This window comes from Lissotriton helveticus, chromosome 4_2 (genome assembly GCF_964261635.1).
Source record: "Lissotriton helveticus chromosome 4_2, aLisHel1.1, whole genome shotgun sequence".
In the NCBI taxonomy this organism is placed as follows: domain Eukaryota; kingdom Metazoa; phylum Chordata; class Amphibia; order Caudata; family Salamandridae; genus Lissotriton; species Lissotriton helveticus.
The window spans coordinates 137,223,229-137,243,710 of record NC_136064.1 but is presented as its reverse complement, the minus strand read 5'-3'; the positions used below and the strand labels follow the sequence as shown (position 1 = coordinate 137,243,710).

Below are 20,482 nucleotides of genomic sequence, written 5' to 3'. Positions count from 1 at the left end.
AACAGCAGACTCAGCATCCACCCCCCCACCCACTAGCTCCGCTCCGCCAGCCTCGCCCTCGCCGCTGTCCCCCGCATCCAACGAACGACCTTTCGTGGCAGGTCCGTCTCCTTCCTTGCAGCCAAGACCTGGAACACCCTCCCTACCCACCTACGGCAGATCCAAGACCTACTGGCCTTCAGAAGACTCCTCAAGACCTGGCTCTTCGAGCAGTAGCGGCACCCCCTCCCCTCAGCGCCTTGAGATCCTCACGGGTAAGTAGTGCTCTCTACAAGTACTCTGATTGATGGATTGCTGCTATTGGCTGCTGGTTACCATGGACGCCTCCCCTGGACTCCAGGGAGTTGTAGTGTGGACAGTGTTTTTCGTGTGTTTCTTTTGAACCTGCTGTTAATAAAAAGTGAAGAAAGTTATGTATAATCCTGGCCTTTTGGCAGGAGGTGGAGAGGGGTCAAACTGCAGATTGTGTAGCCCATCGGCTCATGTGGGCGGGTAAAGTTTCGGCCTTGTTTCTACAGGAAGTGTTGCATACCCGGGTAAGACTCTCATGCCATTGACCTAAGTGGGCGGGGAGTGTTTCCGTCATTTTTTCACAGCAGTTTGAGCGTGCCCGGAGGCGGCGCCCTTGTGGGCCAGTCCTGTTTCGGTCTTCTTTCTATTATGAGTGGTTTCTGATCGGAGGCGAACCATGGTTTATCCAATAGGCATCCGTAGGTGGAGCCTGTTTTCTTTTCTTTCTATCGTAGGTGCTGGGTAGTTTGTTGTATTACTTACCCCCCCCCCTGTAGGCGGAGCCTGTTTCTGTCCTGTTCGATGGCGAGTGATTGGTACCCTGCAGTGTTTTTTTATCCCGTCGCCTTCTGGGGCGGGGTCTGTTTCCTCCTCTTTCTATGGTGGGTGGTGCTACCCTGGTGTCATGTTTATACCGTCGCCCTCAGTGGCGGGGCCTGTTTCTTCCTCTTTCTAGGCGTATGATTCGTACCCTGGTGTGTTTTTTATCCATTCGATCCACGGTGGGCGGGTCTTGTTTCCTCCTCTTTCTATTGCGGGTGGTGCTACCCTGGTGTCTTGTTTATCCCGTCGCCTTCTATGGGCGGGACCAGTTTCGGTCCTCTTTCCGTGGCGGGTGGCTCCTGCCCGGAGGCGGGCCCTAGTTACCGAGGGCGTTGCTGTGTTGTGGTCGAGGCCCCGCCCCCCGGGACAGAGGAGCCAGAGGGGACAGAGGGGCCACAGGTATGAGGGGGGCTGTAGGGACCCCAGGGGGGAGAGGGGGAGGGACCTCTGGAGGGCTGTGGGTGCCAGTGGGGGTGGGGGCTGCAGGGGCCCCTGGGGGGGCGGGGGGGTGAGAGGGCTCTGGGTGCAGGGGGGGGCTGCAGGGGCCCCAGGGGGGAGAGGGGGAGGGACCTCTGGAGGGCTGTGGGTGCCAGTGGGGGCTGCAGGGGCCCCTGGGGGGGCGGGGGGGTGAGAGGGCTCTGGGTGCAGGGGGGGGCTGCAGGGGCCCCTGGGGGGGCGGGGGGGTGAGAGGGCTCTGGGTGCAGGGGGGGGCTGCAGGGGCCCCTGGGGGGGCGGGGGGGTGAGAGGGCTCTGGGTGCAGGGGGGGGGCTGCAGGGGCCCCTGGGGGGGCGGGGGGGTGAGAGGGCTCTGGGTGCAGGGGGGGGGTGCAGGGGCCCCAGGGGTGGCTCTGCCTGTCCCTCAGGGCCCCCCAGCCCCCCCAGTCCATGCTGAGTGGTCTCTAGTGTTGCTGGCCTTGGCATCTTGCTCTGATCCTCTGCTCCACTCCACGTGGGTGTCTCAAGGGGGTGGTCGGCATCTCTTCAGTGGGGGCAGTGACCCCCCAGGGTTTGAGCCTCAGCCCTGCAGAGCTGTCAATGGTCTGAGTTTGGTGCTTTGCCTCCTCCATGTTCCCTCGCCCTGAAGCAAATGCATCATAATATACACTAAGCACTAGCAACACAAACTCCCTTCACAGGCCTCAACGACACTAAACTGTAACTGCTGCAATTGGAAAAAACTTACTGAAGAGGAGACTTTGCGAAATATTACTTGGCACACCTATTCACAAAAACTACTTACACCTACCAACGGTGAGACCTGCTGGCTGTGCCAATGCTTGTTTCTTCATCTTTCCCAGCCCTTTCTCCACCTCTTTCCTCCCTCCAGCTTCCCTCTATACTGCATCTGTCTTCTCATCTGTTCTTGTCTTCCACACCTCCTTTGCTTCCACTCTGCGTCGTTGGAGCCCCCGCGGCTTCTCCGCGGCCTGCAGTCGCTGCGGTGCCCGCTGCGGGGTTTTCAGTTGAAAGTTGGGCTCAGGGGAACCGGGCACGAGAGACATCTCCTTTGTGGGGTCTGGTCAGGGAAGATTTTTTAAAGGGGTGAGAGGAGGAGGGGCGATAAAGATGCGAATCTGACATCTCGCTGAGCAGAGGAACAATAAGAGTTTGAAATGAGGACTGACCCCGGGGTGGCCCTGCGGATGCTTAGATAAACAAAACAATACGTCGGCGGGGTGGACAGTACCCAGTGGGGGGATATCCATTTGAAAAAGATGCAAGGCCCTAGAAGAACAAGGGAACCTGAAGCGGAGTGAGCACAAGATTAGAACTGGAACCAAAAGGAAAACAAGCTTTGAAAATGCAATAGGTCTCACCTTTGATTAAGTTAAAGCCATTTGCTTTGCTAATGGTATTGTATAGCAAAGCAAATGGCTTCAACTCAATGAAAGGCGAGACCTATTGCATTTTTAATGCTTGTTATTTCTTATCACATAAGAGATCACCTTCAAATATGCAAGTTCACTATTTCTGCTGTACAAAAAAAACCTCTTTTTATTTACTAGACTGACTATTTGCTCCATGTGTAACAAGAATCAAGCCCATATATAGGGTACACATGATCCCTAGCTTGCCTCTTACTTCACTATTAGCATTGTCATCTGGGAAGGAGCAGTAATATTCCCAGTTCATGTTAAAAAAATCACTTTTCATAAATATATTTCCAAAGCATGATGTGGTGGTGCACTGTCACTTACAGATAGCTTATCTTCATTTAAAATGGCCACAAAACTTTCTCACTAACATGTAGTTTTTCTGAAAATAGCGCATAAACATTGTTTGGAAATTGGGTTTCAGCAAAAATATTTTACATTTGCACATCACTCACTTAAGTGTTTTAATTTGTTTTGATCCTATAAAGATATTTCTGTCACCACAGAATTACAAAAATGTGTCTTCATAACTAGTGAGATAGATTTGAAGTGTTTGAACAGTTCACTTAGCTATTTCAGTGCTGTGTTAGAGAAAAGCCTGACCTCTTACAGCCTTTCATTTTGCATGCTTTGCACAGTTCAATTGTCACACAGTTCACCTTAAAAAAATCCTCTAACTTCAGTCACAGAAAGAAAACTAAATGCAGGAAATTTCAAGACAAACTGACTTTTAATCTGTCTCTGATGAATATACCTTAATATCCCGCATTCTTTTACACTGCCGGGAATCACAACACGGTCGTTACAACAATCGCGTTGTGATTCCGCATACCATTACTCCGCAAGACGGAACAACGACTTGCGGAGGGGGTCGCTGGAAGTTGGAATAGTATAATTTACTATTCCAACTCCAGTCGGTGCGGACACTACGGAAGGTGTTGGATTTTAAATCCAACAGCCCCTCCCCCCTCCGCAAGTCGTTGTTCCAACTTGCGGAGTAATGGTATGCGGAATCACAACGCGGTCGTTGTTCCGACCGCGTTGTGATTCCATGCGTGGTAAAAGATTCGCTGTAAACGTCCAACACCGTCTCTGACAGCCAGGAAATGTGCCAAAATAACAAAATTTAAAGGCATTTGTATTGCTCTTTCACTTTGTGAGCTATAAAGATGCCTTTAAATCTTGTTATCGTGTCACATTTGTTGCTTTCAGAGACGGAGGTCAATAGTCAGTTTGTCTTCCCTGAAGTTAGAGGATTTTCAACCCAGAAAGGGCAAGTAGTCCCTAAAAATAGCTTGTCCTGAATACATTTTGCTGAACAATGAGTGTATATTTCAACCCTTGCTTTACCTTGCTTTACCTCCTACACGCGAGCCTGATGTATTCACCTCAAGCACGGTGATCAGCTGTGAGGCGGCACGGCCTGTGGGATCAGACCCCTTGTCGCCATTGTAAAGTCGTGGGCCCTAGGCCCACACACTTAGAAAATATTGACACAGACATGGTGTGTATGGTTCCTGAACTGGCCATTAGCACGTGTGCTCTGGTTCTTTTATTGGCAGGGTCATCTGACTATTGATGCCTGTGTTGGATGGGTGTGGTGTGGGTGTAAAGGCCATCCCTTACGTGAGTGGCTGGTAGACTAGTGCCTGCTAGAACAGGTACAGCAAGACACTATACTTTTTACCACAATTTGTGAAATGTTCCAACTGGTCGCTGTGTTTTCCTGATTTTGTGTTTTCTACTTACTTACAGTTTGAGGTGGAAATGTGTAAAGACTTTGGTCATTGGCTGGAAGTGCTCAATCTAGGAAAAGTATTTTGACATATACTTTGATATTCTCAGGGCATTTTGGATAAGAAAACTTAGTTGGATCCATGCAAGTTCCAGCACCACAGATTCTTTTAGGTCAGTTGGTTTCAGTGTTCCGCCGACTGATCGCTTGAATATGCAGCCAGTTACCACAGCAAGTCTGAGACAATTGGCATTTCTTTGGTTGTGGTTGTGACTTGTGGACTGCCCGAAAGGGTGTAACCCCCACCCATTCTGCTCCCCCCAGTGGGTGGAAAAACTGTTTGATGCATAGTGATGGGGCCTGATACTAGCGCCTCACCCATTCCTTTTCTCATTTGTTTGCCTGGTGATCTGGGGGCTTTCAGCCTCCCTGCAGTGTTTACCACCTGAATCCATGTCTGGGGGTGGGGATCAGAAATCCAAGAAGACCATCGGAGAAACATGTGAGAAATAGAATGAGGTGCTGGGCTTGCCTAACCTAGCAATGCATGGCAGCCATTCCCCACCCTCCCCAGGCACAAGACAGTCTTTCTTCTGCACAGAGGAGGCAGACAGGGAGGAGGTTAAATCCAGTGTCTGCTGAAGTATATGTCAAATGTATGCCCAAAGAATTCAAGTTACCCCCTTGCTTACCCTGGGATGGCTGCTGTATTTGGGCTCGAGGCCCCAGGCCCCAGGTGGGCAGACTGTTGAGGCTTCGTGGGCGATGCCAGGATGGACCTGCACCCACCACTTTTCTATTTTTTTGTTTTTGTTTTAACTATCTATGGCATCCAGTGGGCTTTTGTCTGCCATCTAGAGAGGCAGATTAGGGGTGAATTTTGTAATCTCCCCCTCCTCAAGGGCCGGAATGAGTGATGCTTTAAGGGTGGGAATATGGCCCGATACATAACAGCCCTGGTGTCTGGTGGGCTTTCTGTCCCCTAAGGCAAGGCAGATTTGGGCTAAATCCTCCAGTGTCTGCCTCCTGCAAAAAATTGAGTTTAGGTTTCTGGCGAATTAGTTTTTCCTTTTGAGTGTGAGGAGATGAAGATCGTACCATTTATTTTAATCCTGTGGGCAGATTAGGCGAGCAGATCTGTGTTCTCCATAGACTCCTACCCTCTAACAATGATTTTTCAAGGCACACTGAGGGCAGTTTGAAGCAAGGGAGCAGCTCCACACACTCACACGTTTATTTATGTGGTGAGTGGACTGAAGGATCCCAAGTACACACAGCCCTGGCGATAGCTATAGGATTGTTCAGTGAAATAAAACTGAATATTTTGTTGCAGCAGCATATGGGCTGGGGCTTGCCCCTTGACCCGGTCTCCTGCACACTGGCATGGCCAAAGGACATGGCTTATGTTTTCAATGGACAATAAAATACCTAGTATGTATTGCACTTCAAACATTGCCAAAGGCTGCCAAGCATGCAGCGCACACCTCAGTGTTTTCCCTTTGCGCTGTATGAAGTGTGCGCCGACAGAGCATACGCAGTGCTTTGTCTGCAGTGCATACAGTATATATTCAGAGATTGTATTGTGTTTGCTCTTTTCATCTTTAGTTAAGGTGTACAGGGAATGGCTGAAGACCACTGTCACCACGTGGTACAAGCAAGTGCGCCCTTCGCTGCTGTATGTGGCATGCACTCATAGTAGCATTACCTAGCTGCCATCCTGCCTTGATGTAGCGCTCAGTTCTCCTTCAAGCGATCCCCAATGATAATCATAAGAACTGAAACGTCCTCTTTCAGGCGATCTCCATTCATAATCATAAGAACTGAAACGTCCTCCTTCAGGCGAAACCCATTGATAATCATAAGAACTGAAACGTCCTCCTTCAGGCGATCTCCATTCATAATCATAAGAACTGAAAAGTCCTCCTTCAGGCGAAACCCATTGATAATCTTAAGAACTGAAACGTCCTCCTTCAGGCGAAACCCATTGATAATCATAAGAACTGAAACGTCCTCCTTCAGGCGATCTCCATTGATAATCATAAGAACTGAAACGTCCTCCTTCAGGCGATCTCCATTCATAATCATAAGAACTGAAACGTCCTCCTTCAGGCGATCTCCATTGATAATCATAAGAACTGAAACGTCCTCCTTCAGGCGAAACCCATTGATAATCATAAGAACTGAAACGTCCTCCTTCAGGCGAAACCCATTGATAATCTTAAGAACTGAAACGTCCTCCTTCAGGCGAAACCCATTGATAATCATAAGAACTGAAACGTCCTCCTTCAGGCGAAACCCATTGATAATCTTAAGAACTGAAACGTCCTCCTTCAGGCGAAACCCATTGATAATCATAAGAACTGAAACGTCCTCCTTCAGGCGATCTCCATTCATAATCATAAGAACTGAAACGTCCTCCTTCAGGCGATCTCCATTCATAATCATACGAACTGAAACGTCCTCCTTCAGGCGATCTCCATTGATAATCATAAGAACTGAAACGTCCTCCTTCAGGCGAAACCCATTGATAATCATAAGAACTGAAACGTCCTCCTTCAGGCGAAACCCATTGATAATCTTAAGAACTGAAACGTCCTCCTTCAGGCGAAACCCATTGATAATCTTAAGAACTGAAACGTCCTCCTTCAGGCGATATCCATTGATAATCTTAAGAACTGAAACGTCCTCCTTCAGGCGAAACCCATTGATAATCATAAGAACTGAAACGTCCTCCTTCAGGCGAAACCCATTGATAATCTTAAGAACTGAAACGTCCTCCTTCAGGCGAAACCCATTGATAATCATAAGAACTGAAACGTCCTCCTTCAGGCGAAACCCATTGATAATCTTAAGAACTGAAACGTCCTCCTTCAGGCGAAACCCATTGATAATCATAAGAACTGAAACGTCCTCCTTCAGGCGATCTCCATTCATAATCATAAGAACTGAAACGTCCTCCTTCAGGCCATCTCCATTCATAATCATACGAACTGAAACGTCCTCCTTCAGGCGATCTCCATTGATAATCATAAGAACTGAAACGTCCTCCTTCAGGCGAAACCCATTGATAATCATAAGAACTGAAACGTCCTCCTTCAGGCGAAACCCATTGATAATCTTAAGAACTGAAACGTCCTCCTTCAGGCGAAACCCATTGATAATCTTAAGAACTGAAACGTCCTCCTTCAGGCGATATCCATTGATAATCTTAAGAACTGAAACGTCCTCCTTCAGGCGAAACCCATTGATAATCTTAAGAACTGAAACGTCCTCCTTCAGGCGATATCCATTGATAATCATAAGAACTGAAACGTCCTCTTTCAGGCGATATCCATTGATAATCATAAGAACTGAAACGTCCTCTTTCAGGCGATATCCATTGATAATCATAAGAACTGAAACGTCCTCCTTCAGGCGAAACCCATTGTCAATCTTAAGAACTGAAGTGTCCTCCTTCAGGCGATCTCCATTGATAATCTTAAGAACTGAAACGTCCTCTTTCAGGCGATATCCATTGATAATCATAAGAACTGAAACGTCCTCCTTCAGGCGAAACCCATTGTCAATCTTAAGAACTGAAACGTCCTCCTTCAGGCGATATCCATTGATAATCTTAAGAACTGAAACGTCCTCTTTCAGGCGATATCCATTGATAATCATAAGAACTGAAACGTCCTCCTTCAGGCGATATCCATTGATAATCATAAGAACTGAAACGTCCTTCTTCAGGCGAAACCCATTGTTAATGTTAAGAACTGAAGTGTCCTTCTTCAGGCGATCTCCATTGATAATCTTAAGAACTGAAACGTCCTCCTTCAGGCGATATCCATTGATAATCATAAGAACTGAAACGTCCTGCCCACTCGGGAACCAGGAGTACTTTTCCAAAGAAAATATAGTTTGTATTCATTTTTTGTTAGAAAAAATATATCTTCTTATTTGATATGAATTAAAAAAGTTAGCCATTAGCTGACAAACCTAATTTTAAACATATTCACTTTAATTATGTAGCAACAGCGATTATATGACGGTATTCCGCATTCGTTGAGCATGCATGCCTTCTGAACCCCGTCAGTACAAACGCATCTATAGCATGCCTTCGTTGAGCATGCAAGTCGTTATAATGACTTGCATTATGGGGACACTGGATTTTGGAATAGTTTTATTTACTATTCCAACTCCAGTCTTTGCTACAGTAAGGAAGGTGTTGTACTTTCAACCCAACACCATTCCACCAATGTGCCTCCCCTAAAGCAAGTTGTTGCAGTGACTTGCGTTCTGAACGAATGCGTGCTAAAGACACGTTTGTTCTATTGCCAGCGCTGTGTTTGATTCCGGTCCAGGGAAGGCATGGCTTGGCAATTCGGGCTGGATTGTTCCCAGGAGGCACAGGGTCAGACTGATTTGCATATGGCCATGTCTGAACTGGGGTGGCAGAGTGGGCTAAAGAACGGTGATGGATTAAACCCAGATCTGTTGACTGGGTGTGAGTGTTTCATTGGTTCAGATGCTCCGTCCATCACCACCCCCTTTTGTACCGCTTTGTATAAAAGATTGCGGCATTTTCTATGATACTTGGTGCTTCCTAGAGAAAGAGGTGGCTGGGCAATGCCGAATTTCCAAATTTATCACTGGACATCTTTCTTACAGCGTATATGGATTCTGATTACCGATAGTGAAGATTCTGCGGTAGTTCCGACAGAGCTAACATCCATTTACGAATTGCCCTTGGGCTAGGAGATGTTTTGCCCTAAATTTACAGAGTAGTAATTTTAAGAAAGTCAAATTCAAAACTACTATGGTGGCCTTCAAAATCTGGAAATCACTTGGGGCAAAAATTGGGATCACCAAGTATAATCAATGTACCCTGTTATGGAGATCATCTATCTTACTATCCGTATTTCATGATGTCGTTTGTGGGGCTTGGGAGCGGGCAGGAGTTGTCCGGCTGGAAACAACTCTTTATTTACAACAAATGTTATTGTTTGCAGACCTTTAACGGAAATTTGGATTGCCTAAGCAATACTTAAAAAAATATTTGCAGGTCCCGGATTTCATCATGAAGCTTGCTAACGGTCCGCGTTCGGTTGATAAAATCGTGCTCCTGGAATTTATAAAGGGCACTAAGCTGGCTGGGATCGAGGAAATATATAATGCTTTGATCTATACAATACCAAAGAAATGCAGCACCAAGCAGAAAGATGGGTTTCTGAAGTGTTGCTAACTGCATGTCTAAAGAGCTAACGCTATATGACGGCTTTTAATTTGTATTAATATCGGCCAAGATGTTTAGCTGGAATAAGAGACCAGATTATCAGTTTCCCCGGGGTTGGGTGGGACCAGTAGATATGTCTCACATGTTTTGTTCATGTATGAAATTACAGTTGCTGAGAGCCAGGATTGAGGCTTTCTTAGAGGAGACACTTGGTGAAGCAGAAAGTACATGGTGATTCTTACTTTACATCTATAGCCATGGCAATAGCAAGATTGACGATAGAAGATGCCTGGCTCCATCCTGAACCACCGACAGTCCGGCAGCGGCTCTTTCAACAAGTACAATTTAAATAGAACCGTCTCATGGTCAGATCACCTGGCCGTACCATTCAATGTGTCTTGTCCGACCTTGGAGGGGACCAGAAATATTCCTAGTAAAAGGGAACTACGCAGGAATTTTAAGAACATCACGGAAAGTTCCTTCGTACCTTGGATATCTAGCCTGTCTACTTCCCAGGGGGACAATGTCCAGTCGGCGGTCCTACAATATGAAAAGACCGTCACAGAGGCTCTGGAAGTACTGGCTCCCATACGGTTGTGCTATTCAGCCAGGAAAAGGCCATCAGCCCCGTGGTTCTCGGAGCATTTAAGACTCCTTCGACAGGAAGCTAGGAGACAGGAGCGTTTATGGCACACCAGCTGGGATCTAAGGGACAAGGAAGCCCATAAGATCCTGATAAGGAAATACAAGCTGGAAGTAATAAGGATAAAACAGGAATACTTTACGGCCCTTACCACCTCACTCTCCTCCCCTAAAGAGCTCTTTAGGATAGTGGATTCCCTCACCACCCTTCAGATCCCGGACCCGGTTATTGCGTCACAGGAGCTCTGTGATAACATAGATTCCTTTTTCCAGACTAAGATCTCGGACATTTATACCGCCTTGGAGTTACAGAGACCTTTTACTACCGAGCCCTCTGTCCCTGTTAACCCGGACCCTGTTCTCTCGGAGAAACTCCCGCCGGGATGTCTGGATTTTTTCCCTCCTCTCTCTCTACAGGATGTAGAGATCCTCCTTAATAAAACCAAATCCGGCTCCCCTTTAGATGTTTGCCCGCTCAAGATCCTTAAGCAGGGTAGAGAATCCCTCCTGCCTCCCCTTGTTGACATCATGAACAAGGCCATGAGGGATGGCATTTTTCCTCAGCAGTGGAAAAATGCAGTAGTAAAACCTTTACTCAAGAAACCTTCTCTTGATCCTGGGGCATTAAAGAACTTCCGCCCCATCTCACTGCTTCCAGTCCCTGCGAAGATGTTAGAAACACATCTGAATAAACATCTCGCTGCCTTCGTGGAAAGCTCGGGCTGTCTGGATCTCTCCCAGCATGGATTCAGGAGGGAACATAGCACCGAGTCTGCCCTTACCATAGTGCTGGATAATATCCGCACGCGTGTGGATGGGGGACAGACCTCCCTCCTGATCCTTTTAGACCTTACTGCTGCCTTCGACACCCTTTCTCCCTCAGTTCTAACATCTCGCCTGAGGGAGATCGGGGTCCAGGGGGCGGCACTGGCACTACTCACCTCTTTCCTCGATCAACGAGAGCAAAGAGTGCAGCTGGGCAAATTTCTATCTCCATCCCTGTCTATGCAATGTGGGGTCCCTCAGGGGTCGGCGTTAAGTCCGACCCTTTTTAACATTTATGTGACTCCTCTTGCTAGACTAATTAGATATTTTGGGATGGAGGTAGTTTCCTATGCGGATGACACGCAGATCCTCGTCTCTCTCTCCCAGTCAGTTACTTCGACTGCCTCCAACTTTAGATCTTGCATGGAGGCAGTCGGTCAATGTATGATTCACAATTCATTAAAACTGAATGGGGAGAAGACTGAGGTGATGGTGTTTGGAGGAAAGGAGGAGGTATGGTCAGCCGATTGGTGGCCAGACTCACTGGGAGCCTGTCCTGTCCCTGCTTCTTTTGCCAAAAACCTCGGAGTCGTGATCGATCCCACCCTCAGTATGTGTCAACAGGTTAATAGGACTATCTCTACCTGTTGGGGCATCATTTGCATACTGAGGAAGATCAGGCACTATCTTTCACAGCAGGCAAGGAAACAACTTGCTGTTGCCCTTGTTGGTTCCCGATTGGACTACTGCAATGCGCTGTATGCAGGACTGAATAAAAGTCTGCTGCAGCGCTTGCAGGTAGTCCAGAATGCAGCGGCTAGGTTCGTTCTGGATCTACCCCGGCGCACTTCGGCTACCTCCGCCAGAAAACTGCTCCATTGGCTTCCTATAGAGGATCGTATTCTTTTTAAGACCATGTGCATGATCTATAAGGCCTTAGCAAAAAGTAGCCTTACTGGAATTGGATCTATTTTGTCCCGCTACTGCCCTTGTAGGAACTTACGTTCCTCAAACAGACTCCTATCTGTCCCTCGTATCCAGATGGGGTGGCAAAGCCTTCTCCAATCTGGCTCCTAAGTGGTGGAATGCTCTCCCTGTGGAATTGAGGTCCCTTCCCACCCTGCAGTTATTTAGAAACGCCCTGAAGACCCGTGTCTTTGTGCGCGCATACCTGTAGTTGTGTTCTGCCTTCTCTGATTTTGTTAGGCGCCTTGATACCTTTGGGTTTTAGTCGCGCAATATAAATTACCTTCAAATTCAAATTCAGGTGTACGGGTAGGAGGGTAGGAGGGCGAGGAAACAGGGAGCAGTGATCTGGACACCATTAGCGGATTGGGTCGAGCGTAGACACCAAATTGTGGATTAGATTTCGTAGTATGGTCTGATTGTTTAGACAAGTAAATCTTTTACTGTCAATGGTAGTACACTATTTAGAATGTTCTTTGTGATTGTAAAGCCCGGATAAACTTTCCATTGTTCAGAATGTTTGTCAAAACATATGCTAAATGTTCATATTGTTTACTCTCTGCTGGCAGTGCTTTAATGTATTTATTATATCTAATGAATGTAATATGATGAATGTATGTGCTCAATCATTAAAAAAGGAGGAGTGTGATAGAATTAAGTACAATGAAGTAGAGTGGCATAGAGTGGAGTGGATTGTCGTACAGTGAAGTATTGTAGAGTGAAATGTCATACAGTGTAGCATTGTAGACTACAGTCTTTTGGAGTAGATTGTGGCCGAGTACAGTCTCGTAAAGCGGCATAGAGTGGAGCAGAGTGTTGTTGAGTGGAGTGTTGTACAGTAGAGTGGAGCATAGTGTTGTACAGTGTAGTATCATAGAGTGGGGTATGGTACAGTAGCATGTCGTACGATGGAGTGTGGTACAGCGGAGTAAAGGGGCATACAGTTGAGTAGAGTCTTCTAGAATGCAGTGGTGTACAGTGAAGTGTTGTAGAAAACAGTGGAGTGAAGTATCAGACTGGAGAAAATGGTGTAAAGTGGAGGGGCATACAGTGGAGTTGAGTTTTCTAGAGTGGAATAGTGTAAAGTGGAGTGTTGTAGAGTGGCTTGGAGTAGAGTGTTGTAGAGTGGCGTGAAGTGGAGTAGAGTGTCATAGAGAAGAGTTTCGTCAGGGAGAGTTTCATAGAGTGGAGTAGATGAGTGTTGTGGAGTGCCATGTCTCACAGTGCACTGATGTGTTGTAGAGAGGAGTAGAGTGGTGTGTCATATAGTGTAGTAGAGTAGAGGGGCATAAAGTGTAGTAAAGGTTTGTATTCTGGTCTTGCATAAAATATAGTACATTGTTGTTGGGTGGAGCGCTGTAGAGTAGAATAAAGCACCCTATAGTTGAATGGAGTGTCATAGGAGTGGCTTGTCGTGGAGTAGCTTATTGTATAGTGTTTATTTGAGTAGAATGTAGGGGCATAAAGTGGAGTAGAGTGCATTGGGGTGGAGTGCTGTGCAGTAGAGTGGAGTTGCATGTCGTAGAGTGGGGTAGATTGACATAGAGTGGAGTGGCATCTTGTGTAGTGTAGTGGCGTGTCGCAGAGTGTTGTGTTCTTCAGTGTGTTAGAGTGGCGTGGCTTAGAGTGGAGTAGACCTGAGTCATGTATCGGACTACAGTGGAGTAAAATGGCATAGAGGGAGTTGCATAGAGTGTGATACAGTGGAATACAATGTCATAGAGTGGTGTAGAATGGAGGGGTGTAAAGTGGAACAGTAGAGTGATGTGTGAAAGAGTGGCATGCTGTGCACTGTCTTAGAGTAGAGGGGCATAGAGTGTAGTGGCGTACAGTGTAGTGGTGTGTTGTAGAGTGGAATGGCATGTCCTACAGTGGAGAGGTGTGGAGTGGAGTGGTGTCACAAAGTGGGGTGTCTTTTGGCGGATCGTAGAGTAGAGTAGAGTATGGGCTGTAGAATGGAGTGGCCTGTTATACAGTGTCATAGAGCGGAGTAGATTGGTGTGGAGGGGCGTTTCATGGAGTAAAGTGGAGTGTCAAAGGGTGGTGTGTTGTACAGTGGAGTGGCGTCTCACAGAATGGACTGGCGTGGAGTAGAGTAGTGTGTCGTTAAAAGGAGTACAGTGGAGTGGCATACAGTTGAGTGGTGTAGTGTTGTGGCATACATTGGAGTGTTATAGAGTGGAGTGATGTAGAGTGGAGTGTCATGGAGTGGAGTGTGATGGAGTGCAGCATCGTAGAGATGAGTGGTGTTTTGTAGATTGAAGTGGGGCATCGCACTGTAGAGTGGTGAATTGTAGATTGGTGTACAGGGAAGGGGCATAGAGTGTTGTAGAGTGGAGTGGCGTGTTGTAGTGTGTCCGAGTGTACAAGCATACACAGTCGTACAGTGGAGTATCAAACCATGGTGTAGAGTGGAATACTGTATTACAGTGGAGTATAGTGCAGTGGTATGTCATAGACTAGACTGAAGTAAAGTGATGTGGAGTGGCGTAGAGGGAGTTGTATAGAGTGTTGTAGAGTAGCATAGAGTATTGCACAGTGACAGAGTGGAGTAGACTTTTGTAGAGTGGAGGAGGTCAGAGTGGAGTAGCATGGGGTTGTGTGTTGTACAGTAAAGTAGCGTACAGTGGAATAAAGTGTTGTGGAGTGGTGTAGAGTGAGGTAGTATGTCGTACAGTAGAATGGAGTGGCGAATGATAATGGTGTGCAATACCGTTTCTTAGATTAGAGGGGCATAGATTGGAATGGTGTAGAGTAAAGTGGGATGTCGTAAATTGGAGTGGCGTGGCGTAAGCTGGACTGGTTTGCATGTTGTAGAGTTTAGTTGCGAATCATAGAGTGGAGTGGCGTGTAGTGCAAAACAGTTGAGTGGACGGTCTTAGAGTGGAGTGGTGTTTTGTACAGTGGAGTGGCATGTCGTACCAAACAGTGGAGTGGTGTGCCGTACAGTGTCATTCGAGCTCTTAGCAATCCCCTGTGTGGGACTTACTGGGGGTAACAGTAGGGGTTTTGCCCCCTCAAGGGCCATAAGCAGCCAAGAGACTTCATCCCCCAACCAGTAGTGTTCCAGGAGGCACGTTTGCAGAGTTTGGTGAAAAGCCGAGGGAGCCTCTGATGACCCCCCTTTTTAAATGAATTGCTAAGGTTTTTCAAATTCAGTTTCCTAACTATAACTTACCTGCAACCTTTTTTTTGTTTAAGTTAATTTCAATGCTTTCTTAACTAGTTGTTGCATTTGCAGTGTGGGGGAGAAATGGGGTGGGGTTTCCGATTTCAGCCCCGGGGACCCGATCCCATGGGATCTGCCCATTAAAAATATGTCACTACTACTAGGGGAGGGGGGCATGGCCATTCATAGATGGGCTAAGGGGCTGCGCAAAGCTTATCCCGGGCCAAATTTGGCACCATGGACCCCATCCCCCGGGGCCCAGCCTCCATTCTGGGTGCTCATACCCAGGGCACCCTGGGGACCACAAGGGGAGCGGAAGGCCCCTGCGGTCCTTGCCGGCTTCCCGCCTCCTGTGGAAGCCGACATTGCTTTCAGACATAGGGACCTGCTGGAAAGGCAGCTATATTTGAAAGCAATTCTGCTCTGCTTCCAGCAAGCAAGATCATTTTCAATGCCCTTGCTTGCTGAACGCGGAGTGTTTGCTGTGGCTTGGCGGCAGGGGCAGCTCCTTCACTGGGGCCAAGGAAAGTGGCCCCACTGCTTTCTCGCAGTTCAAGAAGCAGAAACATAAAATGGTAATAACTGTCAGTTATTAGCATTTTATGTTTGGTTGCGGGCAGGTCAGTGGGCGGGGCTGCTCTTTGAGCACGGCAAGGGAGGTATGGTGTGCCAGTCCTGAGTGTTCAAAAACTGTTTGGTCAGCCATCTGGGGCTGCCCAAACCAGTCATGCGTACTCTACCATTCTCCATGAAGGCTGCAATGCAGCCTACATGGAGAACATGGCCTGCCCATGAACCCCTGGCTGGTCAGCATCCCGACAAATCACAAATGTGCTGGCAGCGTTGTCATTGGATTAGGGGGGGAGCTTGGCTGCCTGCCTGCTTTCTGTTCCTGCTGGGGACAGGAGCAGAGTAATTAAAAAAAAAATCTTATTATTAAATTAACCCTCCACGCTACCCCCTGTTTCCACCACCCACGAGTATTTTTTTTTATTTTATTTTTTTAAGACCTTTATTGTGCAAAAGTAGTATACAGTTACGGGCCCACAACCAGTCCGGCTGGCCTCGAAATCAGATCAGAACACATACGGCAACGATAATACAGCTCAGCAGTCCCCAAAGACAGAAAACAGCAAACATTACAAGTGTCATTTATATCGGATGCGAGCACCGAGCGCAGGAGTTAATAAGGTCCATTTTTAAATTAAAGTATAGTACAAGAAGGATCAGAGACCAGATAGTCCATTGAAGACACGGAGTGGGCAATGCGCACAGAAGGATGTCCAAAAACTGAGAATCATAATCGGAGGAGCGGTACAGAACCACCTTATTCAGGATAAAGAGGCATACAGTCAAATTTCGTATCGGGCAATACCCACCCCATATACATATACAACCCCGTGAATGTGAACGTGGACCCCAAAAGAGACAGAAAAGGCAAGCATCTCTACACCTAGCCTCCATACTGACCCAGAAAAAAGGGAAAGAAAGAGAAGACAAACAAAAAGGGGAAATAATGGAGATAATGGCCCATAGAAACTAAAAAAGGACTAAACAAACCCCCCCCCCCCACCCCCCACCCTACACGCATGCAGAGGCTATGGCCTACCCCCCCCCTCGCAGTGTGCCTATCGCCCGAAAACGAGTACCCAAAATATAGACAAAGAAAGAGAAAGAAGAAAATGAAAGAAAAAGTTACATAAAACGGCAGGAGGTACATACATGTACACACACACAGGCTCCCGGTCTCCCCAGCCAAGAAGGTACATTCTACCCCAGAAACCACAGCAGCAACAGTAATCGGTAGTGCGATAAAAATGGGGAGAGGCAACCTAAACTGCGCAGAGAAGTGTAGCGTAGAAATACACCAACCCGCTCCTCCGCTAGCCATACAGATGTCACACAGTAAAGGAATCACCTAGCCTTGGCCCGATCTTGTGGGTCCTCCGAGGGATGTCCGCACAGTAAAGCCCGCTTCAGCCGACATAAAGGAACAAAATGGCCACAGAAGGTAAAAGAGCAACATGCAAAAGCAAATGGGACGCCACAGACTACCAACAAAGTCACCTTCACTCATGACCATCACCCCCAATACCACCCCAAAATACTTTTGCCATGGCCAGAATACAGGGGCGAGGAGAGAAGAGGCAGTCACCGGAGCCAACAGTCGCTGAGGCAATGTCTGGGCCACTTGCAGCGATACGATGGGCGAGGTCACCATTTCCTGCCGAGAGAGGAACCCTTCAGTGTAGCAGAAGCATACGGATGTTTGTCCACAAGCATCAGCACAGTCCGGGATCTGCAAGACTCCTCCGCACTCGAGTGCGACCACAGTACCACCCTCAAAGACAGTGAGGGGCAAATCCTCGCACCCCAGGAGCCATCCGATCGCGATCGTTCCAGTGTGGACACAAGATCGTCAAGCTTACTTCCCAACACACAGGATCCTTCCTCCCAGTCGGACTGCAGGGCAATAAGAGCAGCAAGAATATCACCGCAAAGCAGCGCAGGCTGTGTGTCCCACCATACAGCATCGCTCGGCAAACCGCAGTCCCCATCCCACTGTGCTTCAGTAGGCAGGGCGATGTCCTGCCTTTCAATCAGGCAATCATCAAACGGGGCTATCCGGGAGGGAGAATGAAGACCAGGCAGGGACGAGTCCGGCTCGGGTAGATTGCAGTGCGATACTCGGGGGCCGTCACAACACACACCCAAGGAGCGATCTCCCCTCCGAGTCAGCAATGGCAGCGAATTCGGGAGCGGCCCGCGAAGATCGGGCAGAATAGCAGACATAGCTCACCCACAGCGCTCCACTCGTAAACAGTATGATAACCGAGCCCCCACTTCGAGGGTATAAGCCGGCAGTGTCGTGTTGCAATCAGCTCCCCAGCGATGAAGTTTCCCTCAGCAGTCACTCCGGTCCGGCGAACCGGCTCCACCCAGGCTCAGCTGGCCGCTGTTGACACACTAGCACCCGGCCATGTTTCGTGGTTGAGGTCCCAGCTCCAGGGCCGCGGGGTCACAAATCTATTTCGTGGATTTCTCCGGCTACAGGGCCGTCAGAGGCATCAGGATAGTGCGAGTGATATCTGCGCGCATTCACCGTCACCCCGCCGCTGGTCAATCACAGGAGTACAAGCAGGATGTCCGTGCGGGGCTCGGAGGCTTGAGGAGCCGGGAGCCTACGCTTCCATTCCGGTCGCCATCTTGGCTCCTCCCCTCCACCCACGCGTATTGACGGCCGTGACTGATTGGCGGAAGCAGTAAAGCTCCTGCCAAGCCACAGTAATCAGCTATGTCCTGAGGGTGGACACCCCAGGACATAGCAGGAGCTGGCCTTTTGGGGTGGCGGTCCCCAGGGCCATATATGGCTCCAGGAGACAGGCTGCGCGGTCCCCCTCTTTTCTTGTTCAACTTGTCCCCATGCCAGTGGTGGTCCCCCGGTGCACCAGGGGATCTCTGGGCCCTCAATACAAATTCAAAAGCCCTGGAGAGGTGGTGGTCCCTGGGGACATCGGGAGCCCGACAGCCCCGCCTCCCCTTTAAATTTACTCAATTTAGGTGGTGGTCCCCGGACCATTTATCAACCCCAGGACGGGGGTCCTGATCGCCACCTCCTTTATCTTGAACACGCCCCCGGACCTGGCCCACTCCATGGCTGATTACTGAAGAAGCCCAGGAGTCCACACTTGTTTTTTTCGATGGTAGCTGCGGATCCAGCAAATTATTATTATTTTCTTTTTTGTTTCTGCAGGGGGCAAGAGGCTAGGGATTCAGGGTATTCCTACCCTGCCTCCTTTTTTTTCTTATGTTTTTTCAGGGACTCCGCTCAAGCCGAGTCCCAAGATGGCTGCCAACACTCCGTGGTTGGAAGTGTTGCCAGCCAATGAGATTGTGAGGGTTCGCAGAGCCTTTGCAACCCTATATATACAAATTTGGATTTGCCTTAATATTTCAAAAACTGCTGAGCAGATTTACACCAATTTATAAAAAGGTTGATTTCTGGACCAACAGCTACCTTTCTACTAAATTTGGTGTCATTCTGTTCGGGATGTAGTCGTGTCTAAGATCTCTATGAAAATTAACATGAGGAAATGCATTTTGGGACCCCCCCTTTTTCTTGGCCCCCGCTTAATGGATCACCACGAAACTTTCAAGGCAGCAGCTGAAGTGAGCATCATACTAGTTTTAAAATTTGCGCAAGGTTTCGTCAAAGGATGGCAACGTTATTGGACATTTTTTTTAACGCTCTTCATATGAAAGCTACCTGGCGACCTCCAGTAGGATATGAATATATTACCTACTGGCGGTCGCCAGTAGGTATATATAGTTAGGATTTTTTCCCTATGGGATTTTTGAAAATTCTATGTCTAATAACTTTGGCGTTTGTGGACGGAATTGGCTGAAAGTTTCTGGAAAATGGAACATTTTGTTTCTGAGCAGCCCCTGGAAATTTGGGGGGGGTTCGTCAAGGGGGGGCCGAGAAAAAAGGGGGGTCCCAAAACGTGTTTTTAACATTGAGTTTTCCATAGGGCGGTTGGCCTCACTTTTAGCCCGAACGGCTGAATGGATTTCCACAAAACGTGGCAAAATTGTAGGGACTGGTAGCCCGATGTGCCTTTTCTAGGTCTCAATATATGTGCTTCAGTGGATTTTGAGAAATTAACGTTCAAAAAAAGATATATATCTGTAACAGCGGACCGGGCAGCGCTCCGGTTTGCGGACTTTACGCGTAACGGAACTTCGCGTAGCGAAGCTGATTGGCTCTCCGGTGTCTGTCAACATTCTAAACAGTCCGGAGCGGCCGCCATCTTGTCTCTCGGTAGGATTGAGAGACAAGAGGAGGCTAAAACAAAGGGGGAAATGACCATAAGGGGGCATAGTAGATCCTCCCTGACCCCCTAGGTTTAATGTGGAGGCTTTAAAAGGGCCCTGCGTTCTGGGCAGCGTACTATAAGGAAAAAAGAATGATAGACTTTTCAAATACTGTATGTTAATTGATTGTTAGTTTTGTTGATTATTTTTTAATTTTTTTTATTTTTTTAAGCAATTATTTATTATTGTGATTGTGTTTGAAAATGTAATAACATTTCTAACATTTAACTAGTTTATGAATTACATATAAAAATGATTAAAGACTCAAACAATTTTTTAATATTACATACAATTTTATTTTTCGGATTGTTTTTCAAAATTTAATAGAACGTCTAGCATTTGACTGTCCGATATGTCCTCTTGTTGAGTGAACATAAGTTCCCACATTTGACCGTCATCATAATGAAG

General features: G+C 47.7%; 1 protein-coding gene across 2 annotated transcripts in view; it reads left to right on the top strand.

Annotated features, from left to right (window-relative positions):
* The first annotated feature begins 1,090 nt into the window (after positions 1 to 1,090).
* Positions 1,091 to 20,482, top strand: part of CCDC30 (coiled-coil domain containing 30) — a 44,357-nt gene continuing 24,965 nt past the window's right edge. Inside the window, exon 1 of one of the 2 annotated variants that reach the window (XM_078640262.1) lies at positions 1,091 to 1,233. The gene's annotated coding sequence lies outside the window, so the exon portion shown is untranslated. Of the gene's footprint in view, positions 1,234 to 1,924; positions 2,085 to 20,482 lie in introns of those variants that run through there. The other variant, XM_078640263.1, reaches the window with a different exon arrangement.